The sequence below is a fragment of the Ciconia boyciana genome, chromosome 6 (assembly GCF_034638445.1).
Source record: "Ciconia boyciana chromosome 6, ASM3463844v1, whole genome shotgun sequence".
Taxonomy (NCBI): domain Eukaryota; kingdom Metazoa; phylum Chordata; class Aves; order Ciconiiformes; family Ciconiidae; genus Ciconia; species Ciconia boyciana.
In genome coordinates this window covers 13,464,801-13,488,455 of record NC_132939.1, presented here as the reverse complement: position 1 = coordinate 13,488,455, position 23,655 = coordinate 13,464,801, and the positions used below count along the sequence as shown (strand labels likewise).

At 42.2% G+C, this 23,655-nt stretch overlaps 1 protein-coding gene across 5 annotated transcripts in view; it reads right to left on the bottom strand.

The window, feature by feature from the left end:
• Positions 1 to 23,655, bottom strand: part of DENND2B (DENN domain containing 2B) — a 191,218-nt gene that overhangs the window by 142,050 nt on the left and 25,513 nt on the right. For 4 of the 5 annotated variants that reach the window (XR_012043076.1, XM_072865267.1, XM_072865263.1 and 1 more), the window contains exon 2: positions 5,549 to 5,636. The gene's annotated coding sequence lies outside the window, so the exon portion shown is untranslated. Of the gene's footprint in view, positions 1 to 4,889; positions 5,034 to 5,548; positions 5,637 to 23,655 lie in introns of those variants that run through there. The other variant, XM_072865264.1, reaches the window with a different exon arrangement.

Sequence of the window (23,655 nt, the reverse complement as noted above, 5' to 3'; positions counted from 1 at the left end):
ATGTTGACAGCAGAGTTGTATGAAGATGGTTTTGTCCCCTACGAATCTTTTGGATAAACAGGATTGTGCTCTACATCAGAGATTTTTCTTTGTAACTTTAGTCAATACTTTCTTGGCTTGCCACTCGTGACAACTCGGTCATAAAACAGCTCTCTCTGGAATACGCCATTCAAATTAATCAGCTGTCAGCTATTCTCCTTTTAAAACTAATAATAGAAGGTCTGCATGGGCCTGTGAGAGACTGAAACATGGGAATGCAAACTGTGCAGCTGCAAATGTTTCCATACTGCTGCAGCTCTCAAATTGCTTTTTGCTCTCTACCAAGGAGGTATGAAATAACATTGCAGGGAGCAGGTTTTGTACTGTCAAAATTTTCCAGCTGTCCTCAATATGTCCATAATGTGGTAAATGCTTAGTGACGTCTTTTAACTTTCAAGCACTCTTTAAACAGGGGAGGGATGTTCTGGTCATGAACCAACAAGCTCAGCTGGAGCAGGAGCATGGGATAATTTGATGGCTTGTATCCTTTGGATGCCAGCTGCACAAGGGATGCCAAATTGTGCTCTTGCCATTGCAGAATTTTTAGCGTCCGATTCATCTTCTCGTCATCAAACTGCATCAGGATGGGAAAAAAAAGGTTCAAGGGGGGAGCACTGCCTCTGACAGGATGGACGATGGATTCCTTTGAACAGCCCCTTGCATACAGCAGTTTGGCTCCAAGTGGGCAGAAAGGATTAATGATACCTGAGGCTTGAACTCAGAATAAGAGCTGGCACTGGAGGAAAGCCAACTGTGGAACACTCCTCTAACTGCTTAGGGGACTTTGTTGTTGTCATGTGAAACTGAGGAACAACTGGGAGGCTCTGTTCAAAAAGCGCTCAGGGTGGAAGCACGTTCACAAAGCCTGAAGAAGAAACAAGAGCAGCACCTGTCTCTTCCAGGTCTGCCTGCAGCTAGTACCATCAGGGGACTTTGCCTCTACCAGCAGTAGGTTCATTTTCAGCCTGAAAAATATTTTTAAAAGCCTCTCAGGCTTTTAAGAGAGAGAAGAAGTTTAAATCCCAGACCGGAAGCCTTAATTATAATGGATTTGTGTGAAAGTTGCCAGATCTCTCCCTGCTCTGTGATCAGGGCTGTGCCAAGAGTCTGCTTTGTGTCACACTAGCAACTGTGTTAGGTTCAGCAAAGTAACTGGGTCAAAGATGCAAAAACAGAACAGAGATCACTGATTAGCACTAATGAGAGCCTGCACTGCAGAACAGAATGACAGTGCAATCATTTCAAGGTTCTTGCTGTAATTACAAGGTAGCCACACTCATATTCAGTGTGAGCTGCTCAGAACAAATCCTTCTGCATGTCACATTTTACACCTTAGAAAGTCACTCAGAGTCACCATGACCAGAAAACAGCACATGAGAGGAAACAACTTTGAGAACTAGTTGTTCATACTGCTGGAATTGAAATTAAATTACAGAAAATAAGGAAAGATTTGAGCATCCTCATAAGCAGCTCTTCTAAATACGCAGCACTGTCGTTTTCAATCAATGAATTCCATCTATTGTCAGAGTAAGGTTACAGATGGAGAATACTGATCTCATGTTCAAGAATTTAATGGTGCATCTGTCCACAACTGTAACACCAGGTGCTCTGAAGATCACTCGACCTTCAAAGAAAACAGCAGAAACAGAGACAACTACAGTGTTTTTCCAGTGTCTCACAGACTTTCCCTAAGAAGAAAAACCAAAGGGACTAGAGTTATTTAGAGAAGAGAGTAAGAGCAAAATGATGTATTGAATGATACAGACAAAGTCAGTCCTAGGCTTCTAGATAGCCTCATCTCATTCGCAAACAAAGCAGTGTATTTCCAATTAATAAAGACAAATATGTCAACTTAGCAATTAACCTGGAAATCACTGCAACAGACAACAGGGAAACATATGCTGTCAACCTATGGATAGAGGGAGTATGAGCAGTTACACAAAAGATGACCTTATGCAAGATAAAACAAGAAATTAAAACATTATAACTCAGAATATAAAAATTACTCATTAGATAATAAAGGAGAGAGAACAAAAAAAGATTTCTGCCATGTTCTTTCCCTTTCCTTCTAAGTGCAATGAGACAGGACACAACTAATCCTATGAAAAAAACACATTAAGCTCTCTGGAAAACTCAGAGCCACTGACTATCCACAGACAGAATGTGAGCATAGAGCCACTGGCAGAAATGTGGTGGATGCATGGGACCAACAAGGAGATTTATGTCAGGACAACAAAAGCAACTCGCTTCAAGATACAGAAATGAATGCACTTATAAAGTGACAACTACATCAGGCTGCAAACGCTGGGCTAAGGACCATAGAGTACCTGTCCACAGGAGCTGTGTTGAGCACAGAGCTGCTACGCCTGCACAGACTGCTGCAAGAACTCCACATGTGTTACTGGGTACAGCAGCAGCCTTCTTGAGTTGCTTACTCCCTTAATGGATGAAAAAATATAGTGTGCCAATGCCTATGTGCTGTTGGTTACATTTATGCCTAACCATAGCAGGTCAGCTATAAGGTATCTTGTTATGAGTGTAGTTATAAATATATTATGATTTATTTATATTTTTTTTAAATTATTTCCTACTGGTAAGGTATACATAGTATATAACATATGCAAACTTCATTTGGAACCATTCAGAATGCTAGGACATATGGAAATTATATTAAAGGACTATGGGAATGATGCCTTGTATCACTTTTCAAAGTAACATGTAAATACTACAAAACAGGCCATTAAGGAAAATGCCACTGAGCCAGAAACACTGGGAGAGAGCTCACCCAGGCTTCCCCCAATCACACCACACAACAGATAAATGCCAAAAAGCAACTATTACCTTTGGAATGCCCAATTTGCAACACCTTGCAGAGATCTCTCACGAGTCTCAAGCTGACCATCTGTAAAATGTAAGCACTTAAAAGCAGTGGTTCTGATTTCGAAAATCATAATCTTTTTCTGTCTCAGAAATTTCAGGGACAAATAGCATTTTCCTGCAAATGAGCCTTGAACTTGGGTAATCATCACAGTGTTCCTTCTTAAGGAGGGGGATGGCTCGAATTAAAACACCAGCTCCACAGATACTTCATTCCTAGTGAAGAATAGCACAAGGATTTCTTATTAAACTGCTCCCAACCATCAAACAGATGAAAAATTATTATTTTTTCCAGTTATTTAACCAGGTTATTAACTGATATTCACTAACAGCAGTATTTTATTTATAGAATCAAGCTGGTCAAATCTGGTAGGCAAGAGGAGGACACAAAGTGTTAGACAGTGCTGATCAGCCCTCAGTTCGCAGATGACAGCTGTCAGTTCTGTATGCAAGTTGTAGAAAGATTGCCTGCTCCTCCCTCATGAGTGCTCTACTGGCAGATAACAGTGTTTTCCCCCTAAAGTCTTCCTCGAACTCCTCCCTGGAGCAGATGATACTGCCCTTTAATCAAGGGACAATTTGCACACACACACGCACGCACACACACTCATAAACAACAGCCACTTGTGAGTAGGGGAGGTGGGACAGAAGGATCCGATTTCCATTCACTGCACTTTCCCCTTCTAGGACGATTTTAGGAGAAATAAGCATCACCATTATCTCCAGCGTGTGTTAGCAGCCACCCTGAAGCCAGTCAGCAGCGCCTGGCATTGTTTGGAGGAACACAAAAGACCTTCTGTTTGGAAAGTTCAAGAAAGAAAGCAGAGAGCCTGTGGCCTGGTCCTACAGTCAAAAGACTGAAACAGAGGCCGAGAAGTTCTCAGGCACAGGCTGATCTGAAGCCCTTTGAAGCTGACAGGAAAACTCCCATGGACTCCAGCACGCTTTGGATCATGCCTGAAATGCACAGAAGGGAGGAAAGCAGCATAAAAGTAGAAACGAGCATCTGCTAGAGGGGAGTTTAAACAGCATAGGGGTGACATAATCTTTTCATCACGTTTACCAGTACAGCATATTTTTGTGTTGTTCAAGCAAGTAGGATTATATGAATTTTCTAAGTCTTTTCATTAGCGCATAGCAGTTGTACATTAATCATTAGGTATTTTTCCACTTAAAAGGCTATGCATGCTACCCTAATGTTGAGTGTTGAATATAGCATTTAGCAAATGTCTCTGAGGAAAGGGGGGAAAAAAGACCCTTTCAAATTGCCAAAATTATTAGCTTTCTGCTTTCTTCCCCCACCACCCTCTCTCAAAAAGGCTGGTTTCAAGCTATGAAAAACACAGTCCAGGACTGAAAACCTTATTAAGAACAATGCTGCCAGCATCATCTATTCGTAAGCAGCAGTTTGAGACAGAGCCCAACCCAGAAGAAACTCTTTAGCAGCACATTCTCCAAACAATTGCTAAAGGATCCCAAGCGCGTGGAGGTTCCAAATCCTCTGCTTAATTACAGTGCAATTAATTTTCTCATTAAAGATGAATATAGGAGCATCCAAGAAGAAAGAAATGTCTTCTGAATTCTGTAACACTTCCATAATTATTTTCTTGCATATAGGAGTAATTGTTGCAGTGGTTTTAAAGTTTGGTGCTGTCTAGGTGCTAAATGACATTTTTGGGGAATTAATTTGTTAGAAACCTTTTTTTTTAAAAAAAAATAATTCTTGCAGCCTTTGCACAAGATTCAACAAACAGCCAAAGTATCTTTTTTCTTCCCCCCCCCCCCCAAATGCAGGATGTTTCCTCTTTCCCTGGCTAATAGAATCCAACTGTTGCCGCATGACATCATTCCCCAGAGCTAGGGAATCCAAGCTCGTTCAGACACTCGTCTGGGAGTAAACACCACGGGGGAAAAAAAAACCCACCAAACTTTAAAATGGGAGGAAATAACATTAAAAAGGCATTTTTTGTTACCTGAAATGTGGAGCATTTCCCTTTCCACTCCATTCTGAGATTTGTATTTCCCAGACAAAACTCTGTCTTATTATCTGAGGTCTTATAATCAGAAAACCAGTCGTTTAGCGTATAATACCTGCTGTGCTTCCCACAACTCCTTCATATGACCTTTTGCAGCACTGATTCCAGCTAAAATGATTGCAGAGAACACAGACTGGCCGGGCCAGTTGTCATGGAGATCTCTCTCTCTCTCTCTTCATACGCGCGCGCGCATACACACACATACAGATTTAAACAATTCTGGGAGGCATCCACAAAACAGCATGCCTTTTCATCAGCTAAGTTTTTGAAGCTTTCCACCCCTCCTCCAAGCCCTCCCTAGAGTCAGCCCAGGAAGCTGAGCTTTGGTCATGAATCGATTGTTGAGATTAGAGATATTGCCTTTTAAAAAAAGAAAACCACCACAGAACTTGTACTTTTTTTCCCCCAGGAAGGAAAAGAGAGATGTTTTCTTGCCAAAGCTTTGAACTAAAAGTAAATCTATTGCATTCAAACCTGCGGGCTATTTGTCTTTGGCTGACTTGTTATGAATTGGATATCTGAAAGCACTAAGGCTTTGCTGAAATACAATCATGCAGATTACAAGAAATGCTGCTTGGCATGGCCTGACTCCTTACCTTGCTGTTTTCCCAGTACCCAGCCAGTGACTTAATTAGCACAGGTATTCAGGTGGTCATGCAGGACTTCCTGTATTCTTTCATGTTTCTGTAATTAAGAAGAAAAATGTGCAGGTCAGGAACATGCAACTCTAACAAACAACTAGAAAAAATCCCCCAGCCAAACGAGAAAAAACAGATACATTTGGAAGTTTTCTCATACTGACTATAAGTTTACATGCCTCTTACCCAAAACTCACTATCTCCCATTTAAAGGAGAAACCCGTTTCAATGATGTTTGCGACTACAAGAACTGATTAATGTACCATATTCACTGGCACCATGGTTGCAAAACAAAACTTATTCCAAACACAAATAAAGACACACAACATTTTTTCCTTGACAAAATATTCTAAATTAATCCCCAGCAACGTCATATAGGAACGCCTGGACTGATAAATCAAGAAAACAGAAAATACTTTTAAAAAAAGAAAGAAAAAGAACATTTAGTAAGGAAATTCAGTAAAAAGTGTTTGGACTCAGAAGAACAGCACTGTGCCCGAAGTTTTTACACTTTGAGAAATAGCTTAGAGACTTACTCTTTAGAGGATTTAATCAGAGTCAGTCATTCAAAGTTTTAAAACTTCATAAAAGATACTAAAGGGACTGCATGACTCTGCTTTCTGCAATGAGTTGTATAAGCAACAGTCCCTCTAGTGGGCATAAAATTGCAAAGCTGGCTATGCCATACTAATTAGGAAATCAATTTCTTTTTTCTCTGTCAACCACTTCATTATGCTGTTATAATATTCCACCCTGCATTAAAAACTTAAAATACAATTAGCATATGCAACCCTTTATACGTTATTTAGGGAGCTGAACACAAGAAAATTTGTACACGCATTACGTAATCAACACAGCTAGGTTTATACATGAGGAGATATAAAAGAGTTCCAACATATTACTCTTCTGGTTGTGTTTGTAACATGACAGCAAAGGCGGGATTAAAAAAAAATAGACAGTGAGATAGCTGAGATGTCTTCTGGGAACATGTGTCTCTCCATATAGCTATTATAAAATATAAACTACACTGGAGCATATTATTGACTGTACTTCTGAAAACTCTACATTTTGTGAATGACAGAGCTCCCAGCAGACTGTACACTTAAACCACCTCTCTTTCTATCAAAAACACTACCCAAAGGCATATACATGAGGCATATTTTACACTGTTACCAAAAACTGCATGCAGACAGGTAGATTAATATAAAAAGACAGCTACTTCAGCTGTCAAGAATCCAGAAGATGCTGAAATGACATCACATGAAATAGTTTTTCTAGACGTGAAAGCACCACATGCTAAGCTTGCAAGTTCATGCTAATTTCCCTTAAGAATGCACCAGTGAAGCCCAGCAGAAGCATAGGAGCCAAATATAAAAAATTATGACATGTTTTTCTCTTGAAAAGTTCCCTTTGGTGTATGACTGAGTCAAACTCACCGCATGCTGCAAGTGGGCACAGTTTCAGCAGTGTAAGTGGGGAAAGAGGGAGACGGGTAGCTCCTCCCAAGAAAGGAATGTTTTACCCTACATCACTACAAAGGGAATGCTCAAAGACATGGAAGTAATAAAAAAGCAACCTAGGAATTGATCAATGGACAGCAAAATGGTTGATCAGTCTCAGATTTTCTACAGACCCAATTACTGGTAGCATGGGAGTATGTACCAACCGTCTGCATCATGTCCCACTCCAGAGTTTATCACAAGGCTCTGTAGCACTTCATTAGATGACCACATCTGCATATATGGCAAGGATCTCAGGGGAGCATGCAAGCTAGCATTTATAAACAATTGAAAATGTTCATTGCATTACATATACACTCAGTTACAGTTTATAGTTCCAAACAAAACAAAATAAATGAAGTCGTTAGAATATATTATGCATGTGAAAATATGTAGGTACAAAGCACAGTAGTTAAACTACGGCCCAAGCTTTGGTCTTGGGCAGGTGACTACCACAGAAGACCCTAGACAAGTACATTTCTATTCTAAGCTTCATTAATACACTCCCTTGCCAAAAGGTGAAATATTTTGTTCAGATTGGCCCAGTGAAACAAGAACCATTCCCACCTTTTACTTCTTTCTCGTTGGGCTTTTCTTTGAGCACATCAACACCTCAGAACGAAATTTAGGATCAGGACAGAGTTTAGTATCATAAACAGAGGACATGATGAACAGCTGATACGAGGTTAATTACAGTGTCATGGCTACACTGTGATCAAAAAGCATTAGAATATGTATCCTCATCCCCTGCAGGAGACAGACAACCCATTACTCACACATGGCTGATGTTTAGTTTCTCACTTCCGATAACACTTCCCATTTCTGACTGGTTGAACACACTCCTTCCTACGCTCTGCGGTCACAAGCACAGGATGCAGAAGCCACGTGAAGCGCACAGGAGCAGACATGCACTGAAAAGGATGAGCATGTAGCGAGAGAGTCCTCACCGGGGCACACCTGGCGTCTGTGCCCTTGAGACTGGAAAGGGAAATATGAGCTGCTCTCTCCACAAGATGCGTGGTCTGAGATTCTTTACTGAATGCTTTCCAAATCAAGCAGCCATCATCAGCACCAGGAGAGGAAACAAAAATCAGATTTGCTCCTAAACGACTCATGAAATGTTATCACTTTCACTAGGTGAAAACACATCATCAACTTTGGGATTTAAAAAGACAAAACCAGAGATGAGCTACAGACTAAGCAGCCCACAACAACAGCACAAATTTCTGGTAGGTGTAAACGGAGATTAATCACTGCACCAACTTCAGTAACATTCTCCTTTGCATTTTTTAAATAAAATTAAGTTCCACATAAAAATACTCTTGTAAAATGATTTATGATATTTCCCCCCTCCTCAAAAAACTTTCTGCCTTTCAGAAGGACTTCTGCCCCTTTCCCATAGAAGATGACCACCTCATTTCTCTTCCTCTCATGTCACCTCTACACCACAGTTACTGACCATCTTTCCAGTGACCTCAATGGATATGTATCTGTTTGAACTTAGATAAATTTAAGACTCAACAGCAAAAAGTGAAGCTTAAGTAGCCTGTCCCAGTACATTTTTAACCTAATAGTGTGGAAAGGCAAGTGCCTGCAGCTCCTGCTGACCTCACTGTGAGAGGCAGAGAGCTAGGCAGCACTTCCTCATCACCAGGCAGTGACTTGCAGAGGTATGGAAATAAGGGAAAAGACCCCAACCAGCTCATAATGTAAAGCATGCACGCACTACAAAAACTGTGCTCTTTGCGCTTTATTTAGAGGCCCAGCACTCAATACTTTTGCATAGGGCATTCTGTCCCCCCAGGTGGGACAAGAAGACGACAACCAGGACAGCAGCCACCATACTCTTTGGAGCAGTGCCACAACACCATTGAGTTCTCCTTTGAATTAACAGTCCACAGCATTGGCCTTTATTGTTAACACTCTAACACAATGGCATAAAAGCACAGCAATAGAGCAAGGGGCACAAGATAACACCTCTGACCCCAAAAGCATCATTCTACTGAAGCGAATAAAACTTCCACTGACTTCAGTGGCACATTAACGTCAATTTGGCCCCACTGCATCATGTTTTGCTAGGATTGTGGTATCATAGTAAATAGTACAAAAGTATATCAAGGCCCTGCAAACAATAAAGCAAAGGAGTTGACCCAATATATGAGCCCCCCAGTTGCAATGGGACTGCACAGGTGTAGGTCTATGATCAGTCAGCTATGAACTTGTTTTCTCTCCCCATTTCAGCATCAGATCCATTACCCATAGTATTTCCACAACTCTCTCTTCTAGCAGGAGAATTAAAAATTTCCATGACCTCTTTAATAGCCCAGTGAGGATCATGTTTGAAGCACTGTACTGATTTCACTAACCCAGAAAAAAAAGAAGTGTGTGTGTGTATATATATATATACACACACATACTATATGTATATAGGAAATGACTAATCATAGCTGTGCACTCTTTGAGACGCTGCCAATCCCTTTATGGCCCTATATCCCATTTCAGTTTGATCTCATTCTGCAAATGAAAGCCTGCCATACTTAGGTCTGACCCTGACATCTCAACTGGGTGCAAGATAGCAATTTGCAAAAGCTGCTAAGTGATTCAGTGAAACCAAGAGGATATCTGTACCTGGGGGATCATGACAAGAAGCTGACACACATTCAACCCCTGTGCAAACACTCATTCAGAAATAAAGTGGCCTAACTTTGTGGCTATTATTGTTTTAGGCCCTGATTCAGTAAAGCACTTAAACATTAACTTCAAAAGAACGTAAAAATATGCCAAATGTGCTATAATATTTTACCAAAGTGGTGCTTTAGTAATGTTGTATATTTTAGAAAGAGAGATGGAAAGAGTTTTTATTTGGCAATTAAAGCTTTAAGACTTTGTTTGGTGATATAACCAGGACATGCTCCCCATGCTAAACGCACTAATGAGGTTGAAAATCTGCTGAGCAATAAGCTGAATAATTCCTTAATAAAACAACTTTAAACCTGAACAGTGTGGAATTAACTCATGTAAATGCCTGGTTTGAGAATTACCCATGCCTATGTCTGATTCATGGCAGGAGACACATATTACAGCTCACCCTCCTAGGAAAGTGGTGCAAAGCCGAACAAGCCATACAAACTGGCTCTGGGCCCAGGCAGCCAATTCAGCCAGCTCTCAACATCCCAGTACTGCAAACTGTGTCAGATGGCACCAGGCCAAGGCACAAGCCAAGCCACAGGGATAACCAAAAGGTGGGAACCTCATGTAAATAAGTCCTTCTGCTCCTTAACTCTCCAGAGCCAGCCCTGTCTGGAACCCATCTGCAGTCCAGTCAACACCCTTCCTGTGCATGGCTGTGCTGTATCCCAGGCACGCCTGAAAAGGAAAGACAGGAAGCTGTAGGACCAAAACTGATGGAGGGGGAAAGCCCCCAAGGGGACACTAGTCCTTCTGGACAAAACAAGAAAATTTTGCCCTTTATAGGTGTTGGTCTCTTCCTAAACCTTTTTTTACTGCATATATCCCCATCAAGCATGGATTTATGTTCCAAGAAGAGGGGCAAATGAGACAAGCAGGCTTCTTCTTGGAACTAACCATATCAGGAGAGATGTCAATGAGTTGCTTGAAATTCTACAGGAATTCCGATTTGACCCTACATGAATGCGAGATATCTCCATTTGTCTTAGTTCACTACTGTTTCTTTTAAGTAAAAGGCAAAGGACAAGTTCCCGTTGCCCTCGTTCACAGTACACATCCTGCGACACAAGATGCTACACATGGGACTAGAAGGCAATTTAAAAAACAGATCCCCTCACACCTGGAATTGCAATGCAAGCAGAACTCAAGAATATAACTCTGGGAGGACTAAATCTTGTGTGCATCTGAGCAAGTGCTGCAAAGCTTTGACTTAATGGGAACAGAGGGGCAGAATCCTTCTCAGAGCACAAAAATGATGGGAAGACAGATCCTTTAAACCAAATCCTCACCTGAAGAGGCACTTTTCAAATTGTTGTCAAGGTAGCCCTTCCTGTACTTGCATTCAGGTAGCGGGACAAAGAAGAAGATGCTCTTGGGAATGATCTCTATTGTTAGATTAGCTCTACGGAGCTAATCAAGGGAAGAGCATCTCTTAGCAAAGCAATGGATACAAGGACAGGTATATTCAATAATGCAGTGCTGGTTTCTGAAGTAGAACATGGGTGGCAGTTGGGTTATGGCATTTTTCCCCCCTTGTGAAAGAGCTCTAAATTTAAACTCAAAATGGAAAATAAGAGGGCCTAAGGCTGAGCAACCAGTATGATATCACCTTGTTTACATGAGAAAAATCAAAACCAATATTGCTGTGCACTCTTTGAACTTCTAAATAAATAAATAAATAAATAAATAACAACATGTTTTGTGATTCCTTTTGATGGTCAACTATGAAAGTTCACAGGAAGTTTATGCAACCCCCTCTAACTGGATAGATCTTATCTTCCAAAGCCTATTAGCCAAGAAGACTCTAAGAAGAAAGTGTCAGCCTGATGTTCTTTTGGACAAAAAGCAATGACTTATCTGTGGGCTAACTTCTGCTCTTGGCTTGCTTTATTTTAGTCATGACTTGAACCTCCAAGTTGGCCAGGACACCCTGTGAACTGCTGGTCACGTGCTGGGGGGATGCCTGTGAGCCCTGCTTAGCATCTCTGGGGAGGAAGGGTACTGTGAGCATTAGCCCAGCAGTACTCCCATCACCTACACCCCTACAGAAATCAAAGCCAGTGACAGCATGTGTTTTCTTAGGCATTTAATGAGTTTGTCTTTCATATTGCCATAATCATCACAGCAGGCAGATTTTTCAAGCTGCAGACAATAAAGCTTTTTTCCTCTCTATTTTGGATAGAGCAGATAAACAAAATAGTGCTTTTAATATACAACTTCTTTCATTCTTTCATTCGTGGCCCCTCAGTGTGCTTTACAAAGCCGGGTAAGCATGGCTGCTTGGAACAAAGGAGTTAAGTGGCTTTGTGTGTGAGGCTGCACAGTGGCCCCTCAGAAACAGTGTGTGACCAACTGGGTTCTGAGCATCAGGCTCTGCTGCCTCCCCTGAGATCACAGTTGGGACCTGGAAGGCAGTCGGGGTCAGCCGAACTCCAAGGGATATCAGAATTTTTTTCTTCCTGGAAAACTATTTGCTTGGGCATGGGAAACAGCTGAAATTAAGCTTTCCTTCTAGCTGGTTTCCACAGCCATGGAGGAAATCAAAGTCAGTGACAGTGTAGTGACTGGGATGAGCTTGTGCAAAACAAAAGAAGTCCAAAACCAGACCATGCAGACAGTTCAAAAATATTTTGTGAACTCTGTTAGTTTCTCGGTACCTCAGTGCTTCCTAAGTTTAGTAATGGAGTGTGGTACAGAGATGCCCAAATGAGCCACAACCATCATAACTCCAGAACTGGAAGCAGCACAGCCCCAACAGCACAAGGCAGTGCTTGAACTAGTGCAGCTGTATTTTTTTGGGAAGGAGGTCATGCCTCCACTCAGTGCCCCACTGCGCTGTGGGGCCATGCAGACCTCCTGGAGTCAGCTCCAGGGCTCTCTGTGCCGAGCTCCATTGTGCAGCACAGACATCCCCTGAGCAACATACTGCAGACCACAGAGGAAGCCAGTCCCAGCACTGGGAATTCAGCTCCCAGCGCCCGAGCTCCAGATGAATGCCTTAAAAGCAAGGTCATTCCTCTTCCTCCAATTCTGTGCACTCTTCCAAACAGAGCTGGGGAAAGCCTCTGAAAACAGCCCCACATCCAAGGAAGAACTCTCCCAACACCCCCTTTTAGGCTGCTAGGGAATCATACACTTACCTGTCTCCTCTTCACCACTAACAGTAGAAGCTATTATTTAAGAAGAAAAAAAAAAAAGAAAGTACACATTCTGCTTTACTCTCATCAGAACAGATGGGTCAGAGATAAGATTTTGCCTCTCGCCATGAAAAAGCATAATTTCTTCTTTTAATTAAAGTATTTCCCATTTTAGAGACAAAAGAAAAGCAAGAATTGACATCTTTTTACATCAAACTGAAAAGGGCGGAACTTGGGAAAGTATCCAGTGCTTTTCTTCCAAGTCTGGGAAAACTATACAGCTTATATAGGGCAGGACACTGTTATAGAAATTTTTCCTTTAAAACTCTGGATAAGGTCCATGTAGTCACATGATGTTTCCCATTGCTATGTACATTGCTTTAAGGGGATGGACAACTCACTCCCTGGAACTGCTGCTGCTTGCTGTTCATACTGCGAAAATGGTGAAATCCCACAACACAAGCTGAGTGTTAGCCATTTAGTGTGCAAAGACCACACACCAGAAAGTTTGCAAAAGACCTTGCTGCTAGTGAAGAAGTGCTAGCAAAAGCTCCACTAAAAGTCTTGATCTCTAGCTAATCCCTAACCTGGCCCACAACAGCGTGAGCCCTAAACGCCACAGTAGGAGTAGACGTCTAAAGGCACTGGCAATTCCCAATTAATCACACAGAGTTATGCCGAGATTTAATTGTGTAACTTCTAGCTGTTACCCTTGCAGGTGGGTGTGTGTATGTTCACTGCAAACACAGGTTAGTGCCTACAACGCTGGAAGCAGCTTATGGAAAGTCTGAACTGTAAGATTCAAATCATTAAGAGCATGCATCACAACTTGCTTTGGGGAAAATTCCCCATTCAAGAACAGACATGCTGATCACAACTCCAGTTTTCTAATTTCCTGACATGTGAAAGTCCCATCAGTAAACATGAGAGCTCTGTGCTTACTGAAAGCATAAAGCAACACTCTCAGTTTGCCAGAAAGAGCTGAACGGGGTTTTTTTGCACATCTACATAGGATTGAAACCCTCTACTCTGCTTCCTGCACCATGTGAAGGGACCTAACAAGGAGTCAGAAGAATCAAATGTTGTTCTTGATTTTAACACCATCCAGTTATGTGACCTTGGATAGCTTTCTTTGCCTAATAACATAATACCTGTTCGGCTTCCTGAAGCACTGAGAAATCAGAAGCAAGCAGTATTGGAACAATGCAGTAAGTTGCAATCTCACTATAAACTTCAAACAATATGTATCTTTGATCACGTTTACAATTCTGTACATTACTCAACCTCCAAGGCTGTTTCCAGTTTCTTAACCTGCTTCACATCTATGCATTTTTGATACTCCCTTCAGCCTGAAAAAGGCCAAACGTGAACAGGGTTTCTTCATCATCCTCACCACTGAAATAAGCAGCTTTCCTCACCGTTCACACAGTCCCAGAGTACAACAAAAGCAAATGCAGTCCTGAGCCAGTGAAAGATTGAGAGCCTGATTTTTCCTGCCTGCATATGACAAAGTCAGAACTTTGCACCATTTATCTTAGACAAAGATTTTGTATCTGGTCACACTCTAAAATATTAGATACTTGCACTGCAAGATTTAAAAAAAACACCAAAAATACTATGCTGTGGGCCATTTTTTAAATCCCCTCCATCCAGCTGCGTTCAAAATAAGCTGCACTGCACCTGTCTTGCAAGAACCTCCACAGTGGTTAAAAGCTCCATACAAAGCCTCATGTTTTAACACTAGTTTCATCTCTGGCTTACCAGGGTGTGACCTGGAGCAAATCTTAGCAATTCTAATACCTCACCTCCTCTAGAGTGGCTCCCAAGGGTACTTCACATGGCTTGTGAACCAACTGTAAAATAAAACGTGAGCTTGCAACCCCATTTCCTAGACAACTAAGACACTTATGGAAAGCCAGCAAACCAACACAATATAAAAGAAGACATTTGTAAAACACAGTGCCAATTTACATCCATTTGGAATGGCACTTTGATACTTTAGGAAATATAACCCTCCCCTGCAATTCAACATGAGACACAGCTTTCTGCTTTCTGTCTTGGTTTCCTTATCTGTAAAGACCTGATAATAACTGAATATATTAGAAATACTGTTAGTATATGTGCAGGGTTTGGCTGGGATAGAATTAATGTTCTTCATAGTAGCTAGTACAAGGCTATGTTTTGGATTTGTGCTGGAAACAGTGTTAGTAACACAGGGATGTTTTTGTTATTGCTGAGCAGGGCTTACACAGAGTCAAGGCCTTTTCTGCTCCTCACACCACCCCACCAGCGAGTAGGCTGGGGGTGCACAAGAAGTTGGGAGTGGACACAGCTGGGACAGCTGACCCCAACTGACCAAAGGGCTATTCCATACCATATGATGTCATGCTCTGCATATAAAGCTGGGGAAGAAGAAGGAAGGGGGGGACCTTTGGAGTGAGGGCGTTTGTCCTCCTAAGTAACCATTACGCATGATGGAGCCCTGCTTTCCTGGAGATGGCTGAACACCTGCCTGCCGATGGGAAGGAGTGAATGAATTCCTTGTTTTGCTTTGCTTGCGTACACAGCTTCTGCCTTACTTATTAAACTGTCTTTATCTCAACCTACGAGTTTTCTCACTTTTACCCTTCTGATTCTCTCCCCCATCCCACCAGGCGCGGGGAGTGAGTGAGCGGCTGTGTGGTGCTCAGTTGCCAGAGCTGGGGTTAAACCATGACAGTTAAATTTATTAAACTTCATAAGGTGGCCACAGACTGCTGGAAGGAAAGCATTGCTATATTAAGAAAGAGGCTGACTACACCTCTCTTAATTTAACCAGATTCCCCCTACTAAGACCATTTAGGAGGCTGTATTAATATAATCCTCAGAAACATTTTCACTATACAATTTTAAAATCACAAGCTGGGCTAAGAAATGGAAAAGAAATTTCATGCACTGTCATGCACACACAGAGAATGAGAGTCAACTGCTTGAACACTGTCTGCTGGATGAAAGAGCAAGCCCATTAACAGGAGAAGTGATAAAAACCCCCATATGCAGCACAGAGCACCTCTAAAGGCCAAAACAACAACAACAGGCAATTGAGGTGGAGAGTGGAGCAAACCCCTATGACTCATAGGCTCTAAGTGTAGTCAGTGAAAAATCTGGCAGAACTGTACTGTTTGACTATGTCTGTACATTCCCAATAGATTTATAGCTGCTTATTAAATCATCTGTTCCTGTTAAAACCAAAGAAACTGTATATGTTTCACTGGATTTTACATCTGCTAGAAAGACCCATTAACCATTAATACAGAGTAGAGTTTTTTCTATTGGGTGAGCCATTCAAAAGATTTTAAGACATTACTTAAATGACAGGAAGTAAAATCTACACAAAGGACAGGCTGCAGGGGGATCTGAAACCTGCTGCATCAGGATGGGTCTCCCTCACTGGCATCTCTGGTCTGCCTGCCTAATCTTCAAAACCAGATGGGTCTTTCGAGTGACAAATAGTTTCTGCAGAGGAAAAGAAAGGAAACAAGTACTTTCTACAGAGGAAAGTTCTGTTGAGGAAATAGTAATGTCTTCAAGAAAATGACCACTGTGGCTTAAGACAGGGTTTGTTGAGCAGGTTCATGGAGTGTGGTGGCACACAGGCACACGCTGGTGGCAGAGGACCTGTCAAGCTGCAAGGAGCAGGCAGTGGTATTGGCCAATTAACTTTCTTGACACAAAAGTTGCTAAGCTCAGAAGCTGGAGGGAAAACACCGCTAGCCCTGCAGTTTCATCTCAAAACCCAAGGGAAGAGGAAAAGGAGCTGTGCACAGCTCATGAACACCGCCGCTTGAGTGCTGGTTAGCCGACAGCAGAGGGAGAGAGAAGGACGGGTAGGGCCATCATTTCAATCCACCCTGTTTAGGTAAGCAAGCTATTTTGTTATCTCAGAATGCTCCTTAGCGCATCTCCACCCCTACCCTTCACACACATTATCCATTGCAAAAAAACTGCACAAAGAACGAACTTTCCTTCTCCAGTCTCCTCTCCCCTCAGTCTTACTTTTTGTTCTTTTTTCACCCTTGGGCACATCCACAGCTTAGCTCTCATTAATAGCCATCTCTTAATGGTAATGTACAAAAATGTTATTAAATAGAAGCCATTTGCTGAGGCAAAAATGGACTGAATGTCCTGAATTCCCAGAAGGTAGGAAAGTTTTACACATTTTAAATTAACCCCTTAAAAAATAAACAAAAATCCAGGCACGTTTGCCAAACATCTGAGAATGCAGAAATACTGTATCCATGGCTACTTCAGTGCTGACACTGGAATAGAGACATACTTTAAAAACACAGAAAATGCCCTTCTGGGTCAGACCAGTGGTGCATCTAGCTCAATACTCTGCCTTCAGAGGCAGTGAAAGGCAATACTAGTCAGGGCAAGCCCAGGAACCTAGCTGCTTTCTGGCCATTTTTCTTCGTCTGTCTGAGACTGCAGGCTGTGGATGAGCAGAGCTGAAAAGCAGCAAGATTTGCAAAATTTTGCTAACAGTGTGTTTGTTACTCTTGCTGTACCGATGAAATCCTATTAAGTCTGTAAAGTGAAACATGACAGAAAGCCATGTCTGAACTGCCATACTGAGCTGAAAAGTCAGCAGCTTGGGAGTTTGAGAGCACAATAATAAAATCAAGACCCACACCAGCTTACGCATGCAGAATGCCCAAAGCCTGCAAGCGAGGGAGCCGAGCACCACTATGCCCGTGGGTGCAGCTGTGGCGGATTTGCCAGCACACACTGGATGAGGGGACAAGAAGGGATGGGTTGTTCAGCACATTTCTCTTTCATGTTTTTGAATTGCTGCCTTGTAAAAGTCAGTTTGCTAAAAAACATGACAAGATAATGGTAGGTCCTGCTGAATCTGCACAGCTATGCTATGCCAAACTGATTTCTGCAGTAAATCATGTGCACTCTCAAAACACAAAGGCAGGGCCGTACAGCTCTGAGAACTGGTTTATACTGTACATTTATTTTCACCAAAAATGACAAAATGTCTGTCAGCCCTTGTTTTTTCTCTTTCTTACCTCTGTATTGAACTGTCTTCACTTTAGCACGCTGAATCAATACCAAAGGAACAAACACGCATGGTGAATCCGATCTCCCAGCAATCTGTATGAAAACCTGAGTCAGCATAGCTATGCTCAATAGGTTGCGGTCTATCTCCTACCCTACAGCTGCACAGACCCCAACCATCACCAGCTTCCCACCCTTCAGAGTAACTAACTTTCTGGGATGTCAATTAGTCATGGCCATGTTGAGGCTGATTTAGTGCCTTTCCTCTTAAAAAACATTGGGGAGGGAGGGGAATAATTATGGCAATATCCATACCCAGCACAGTAATACCACATCTCAGCCCATTCACGGTGAGACATTGTGACTAAGGCATATCATCCCTGCAGCAGACTGCCTAGCAGGCTTTGGACTAGTCACATGTTACAAGTCTCAGATGGTGGCATGGAAAATTAAGAGCGTTATTCAATCCTGAATAATCATCTTCATATCTTTTGATTTGGCTTTCCTTCCTTAAGAGGAGGCAGCTATGCTAGTTAACATAAATTTCTCAGTCCGTGTCAACTTCGTCCTCTGTGCCATGCACACAGCAACACCGTAACTCACAATCAGTGAACTTAGAGCAAACGTGAATCTGGGCCAACTCAATCCAGATCAACACCACCACATCAGTGGATGTCACCCATCCACACAGACACCTCCCCAGTGATCCAGCCACGTAATAAGTTTTTTCTTCGCATTGCAAAAGAGGGAGTTTAGCACTGCTAGGGAGGAGGAGTGATCATTGTATTTCACAAGCACAGGAAGCACACAAATATTGCTGTCCACTCTTACCAGAGGAAACAGCATATGAGAACAGTTGTGAGAACTACAGCGGCCTTCCAGACCAGCATGAAACCTGAGTCAGCCCTTAGGCAAGCTGCTAAAGTCAATGCTTAGCTTTCAAGCACATGCTCAAGTATTTGGCTGAGCTGGGACCATTTTCAAGTGTGGGATGCAGAATCCCACTCAATGGTTGCTCCAATGACAGACTGCAAAAGTCTTTATATATATTGATGCAGTAATTTATGGGGGGATGTTTTCCCTTAACCAAACCTCAGACTCATCTGTTCTTCACAAGCAATTGTTTCTTAAGGAGTGTTGCTGTGCCCCTCATCTGCAAACACTGAGAGAACAGCTGCCAGATGCGATAGGAAATGGTTTACACTGATTGAAAGTACTTCTGAAACCCCACCAATTCTGCTCCACAAGAGAAAGAAAAAAAAAGAAAAACCACAAAAAAACACACACACAAAAAACACCAGTAACAACAAGAAAACCCAAGAGAATTTGATAGTCTTTATTCTGCATCTTTGCTGAGAAGCAAGGATCTTTGTTTTCTCTTTCAGGCCATCCTGTTATTCACAGTGAGTTACAGACCTAACCAATTCTATAAATGGTTGCTCCCTGAACTCATGGTTTAAGTTTAGGTCAAAGAAAGATCATTCACATGTGAAGCATGACTCTTCTCTGGCAAAGTAAAGCCATTCTGATTTCTGACAATGTTATATTTAGCTTACTTTAACTGTCCTGATCTGCTGCCCCTTTTCCTCAAAATCATTGAGTGGTAGATGCCAGAAGAAAAAGATTCTGCAATCCTCAGTTAGAAAGAAAGGTCACCTAGAGGCAAGCTTGGGGCTGGGAGCCAAGCACTGCCATCCCCATTCTCACCCAGCTTGCGCTGCCCACCTGCAAGTGCACATCATGTTGGCGTAGGTGCAGCCTGTTGCCTGCTGCTGAGAGCGCAGGCAGAATAAGACCTTCCAAATCCTAGCTTTCAATTTTAACATGGTCCCACCGACCTACCCAAAGTTACATCAAAATCTCAATACTTCAGTGCAGCATTATAACACTTGTTTGCCTAATTCATGAGTTATCATAATGATGTAGTTATTAATAAGGCAGATTGTTACCATTTGTAGATGACTAATGCTCTTCTGATGCCCATAAAGCTGTGACTACTACCTGCAGACTGAGACCATTGATGAAACAACTAATGCCCTGTAAAAGTTTTTTAAAACAAAACAAACACATATTAGACAATACAAGGTTAACCTTGTAACCTTAAAGTAATGCAAGGTAAACCGTGCCAGCTCTCTACAAAGGTACAGCACCTACCCAATAGAGGCTGCTTCATTAGGTGGGTAGTACCTAGTTTTGAAGTCACAGTTCATGCCTACAATTAGCCAAAGTTTTAGATGCCCAAGTACCTGTTTGCACCTGCTAATCAGGTGCTGAAATGACTGATAAGAAACTCTATCCACAGACACTTGAAGGCAAAAAGTTGCTCCTGTCATTAATGTGTCCACAAAAACGCAAACACCATACCAGCCGCTGGGCTCCAAAGCTGACCCAGAGCATACAGCCATTTAAATAGAGACAGCAGCCTGGTAATCTGCCCAGTTTTAAAGCTGTAACGATGCAGTCAAATAACAGGCTATCCAAAAACCACGCAGCAGAGCAACTAGCTACACCCCACTCACTTGGTTATTATTGATGCAAAGACCTTCTTCCTGCATGCCTTACTGTCTGAATTAAATCAACAGGCAAGTTTCTATGAAACTTCAAATCCTGGAAGGGTTTTTTGGGGCAGGGGGGTTGGATGGATTTTTTATCAGTTCAATGCTTTCAACCTGTTTGCATTCTGCAAAATAAAATTGGATAGGCATTGAAAGGTGCCAAGGACCAATCAAACCTTCAAGGGTCTGAAAATGAAACCTCAAAACACTTTGTTCCCAATTAAAAACCTTGGAAGCAAATCAGACTAGACTCTTCTGGGTGGCTGGCAGGAAAAAAAAAGACTCAATGCACAATCACATCTGATTTCCTGCACATCTGATTTCCTGCTCTGAAAAGCAGGCGTTAAAGGAGGGGAGTGCCTGGGTAGCAAACAGCCCTGGTCAAACACCCCTGCTCACCTTCACTGCAGACTTCAGTGCAGTTACTGGAACAGGAGCAAAGTGGAGAGCATGGTCAGAAGGTTGCATTATCCTGATGCAGGAGAAAGCTTCCAGCTTATGTGTTAGCACCTCAGTTTAAATGAAAGACAAAAGCAGTAGGAGATTCTCTCTGAAAAGTTATTCCTTCTCTCCTCTTTTTTTTTTCCCTCTCCTTCTAGAGAAAGTATTATTTTGACAAATTGCATACAGTATGTGCAATCCTACTGCTTAGAAAATTTTGCCTGTTATTAAAATCAAATGCAAAACAAACAAAAAAAATGCATTTTTGATGGGTTTGCTTGTCATGCCAAGGCCCCCAGCTTCCATTCTCAGGGATTTACTGAAATATTTGTTTATTTACATACAGCTGGAATTCTGGACTACCAGGTTCTCTTCTGGCAAGATCTTTGGCCATGCTAAGAGGTGGTAGCAATGTTAAATACATATCCAGTGACATCAGTAGGAAAGTAACTGTGCTGTAAATAATAACGGTTACACAATGGTGTGGGTTTGATGGTCCCTTGTATATTCTCCACGTTAAGGATAATGAAAGATATCACTTCACCCCTGCCCCAAGACAAGGTGCTGGTTCCTTTCCATTCCATTCAGTGAATGCAACTGCTTCACCACTCCAGGTAGACGCAATTTTCTCCTGTCATGCCTATCAACTCACTGAGAGACAGTCTGAGTCACAGTCTCACCTCCTGCTCTCCCTCCGACACCACACCAGCAAGTGGACAGTGAGAACAAAAATAAACTTGTACTACTGAGATTAAGTACTTCAATGCCTTGAGACAGGTCCCTGAGATGCTGTGAGATTACCTAAACAAATCACAAAACTTTAGGTATAAATAAAGGTTGGACTCCTTGAATTAGCTTTACAGATTTCAAGCCTTTGGGACTCATGTTTCCAAGCTTTCTCATGTAACTATAAAAGCCAGAGAGGGTCAAGATTTCTAATAATCACTGAACTCCGGGAACTTAAAAGAAGGAAGAAAAAACCCAAACTAATATAAAACAAAAATCCTACATAAAAATTGGTAGAGTTGACAAGAGTAAGAAAGAAAATTTGTTTTTTCTTCTTTTGCATTTATCACCCACCATCTCCCACACAACCACACTGTGTAAGAGCACACTGTGACAAAACACTCCTAGCTCTCACTTTAAGTGTGCAAACACGAACTGCTTCACTTGCCAGCAAAACACAGCAGCATGTGCACCACAACATGGCAGCCCTTACAGGATGCATAAAGATCAAGAAGAGTGAAGAGAAATCAACCAGACTGGAATTTGAAGCACATCCTGACCCAAATGTCTGCAATGCTACATTTAATGACACAAATGAGAGACATTTGATGACCATTTGTAGTTTCAATTATAGCTTTCTCTCCCTGTGTGAAAGCCAACAACTACTTCTTGCAGAATGCTGCCACCGTGTTGGGGGCGTGACACAGCTGTAGTCTCCCTAGGGAGACAGGGATTCAGGATGTGACAAACCCCATGTTCTGACACCACGTCCTACCTACTGAAGGTCAACTCTTCCCAGCCCCACACCTGCTGTGTTTGAGAAATCAGAGGAATTCATACCCCAAAAATAGCACTTCTGGAGATGAAAACCAAGAACAACTTAGAAGGGGTCCACCAACCCAGGGCGTGAGGTTTCACACCATCAAAACTTTCTGGCATCTTCTTGGAGCAAATATCAGCATATTGATCTGCACATCAGGCTTTTCTCAACAAGTTATGGTGTTTGAAAACACCTTCTTCCCATTCACTAGCTCTACTTGTAATGCCCTCCATAGCCATTCCTGCAAGCACTGTTTCCACATTAATCATTATGTCCTGCCTACACTTCAGCTTCACTCCCAAAAAATATCCATGTTTACTGCAAAAATGCATGCTACCAAAGACCTTTCTTCCAGATTAAACTGCAAGCAAGCAAGCTGCTGTGTGCTCCTGACCTAAACAACCTGATCAGGACTTTCACAAAATAAGCACACAGGAAGCCCACACGCAGTAACTTCACCCCAGTCCCCAGGGAACATGTGCGTACAACTCATAATCCTGGGGGACCAGGGTGCATCTGATGTTCCCTTCTCTGGAGAGGTTCCACAATACAGACGGTAGCTGTGTGAAAGTATACTGTTGAGGCACAGATCAGCCTATGAATATTTCTCCTTGGTTGTATAGCTCCCTTTGAACTCTCATAATTGCACCAGCCTTGTGCACACATGTTCATTGCCTGAACTGTGGGTGGGAGATGCATTTGGCACCAACTCTATGCAAAGCTTGTAAGGCTTAATTCTCAAGACCACTGAAGTCAACATGGGCCTTTTCATGGGCTTCTCCAAGTTTGGGACCAGACCCATGTTCCTTCATTTTAAAGGACATCAGAACTGCACTGAATATTTTCAGGTAAGTGTAGAGTTACCAGGCTAATGCTGCAAGACCAGGAGAGTGACCTGCTCAGCAAGCTGTTTCCACAAGCTCTCAAGGCAGACTTCATTCACTACACTCGGCATTCATTTTCTTCTCGTTTACTCGAGAACAAATTAGACAGAAACTGGCCACAAATAATCCTAGGCTAGAAATTAGAAAAACATTTCTAACCACTGGACTAGCAAAGTACTGGAACAGCTTTCCAACAAGCAGAACCACAGGGTGAAAGTGGTACCTGCTGCATCATTTAAAAGGGATACATCCACCTCCCAATAGCAGGGCAT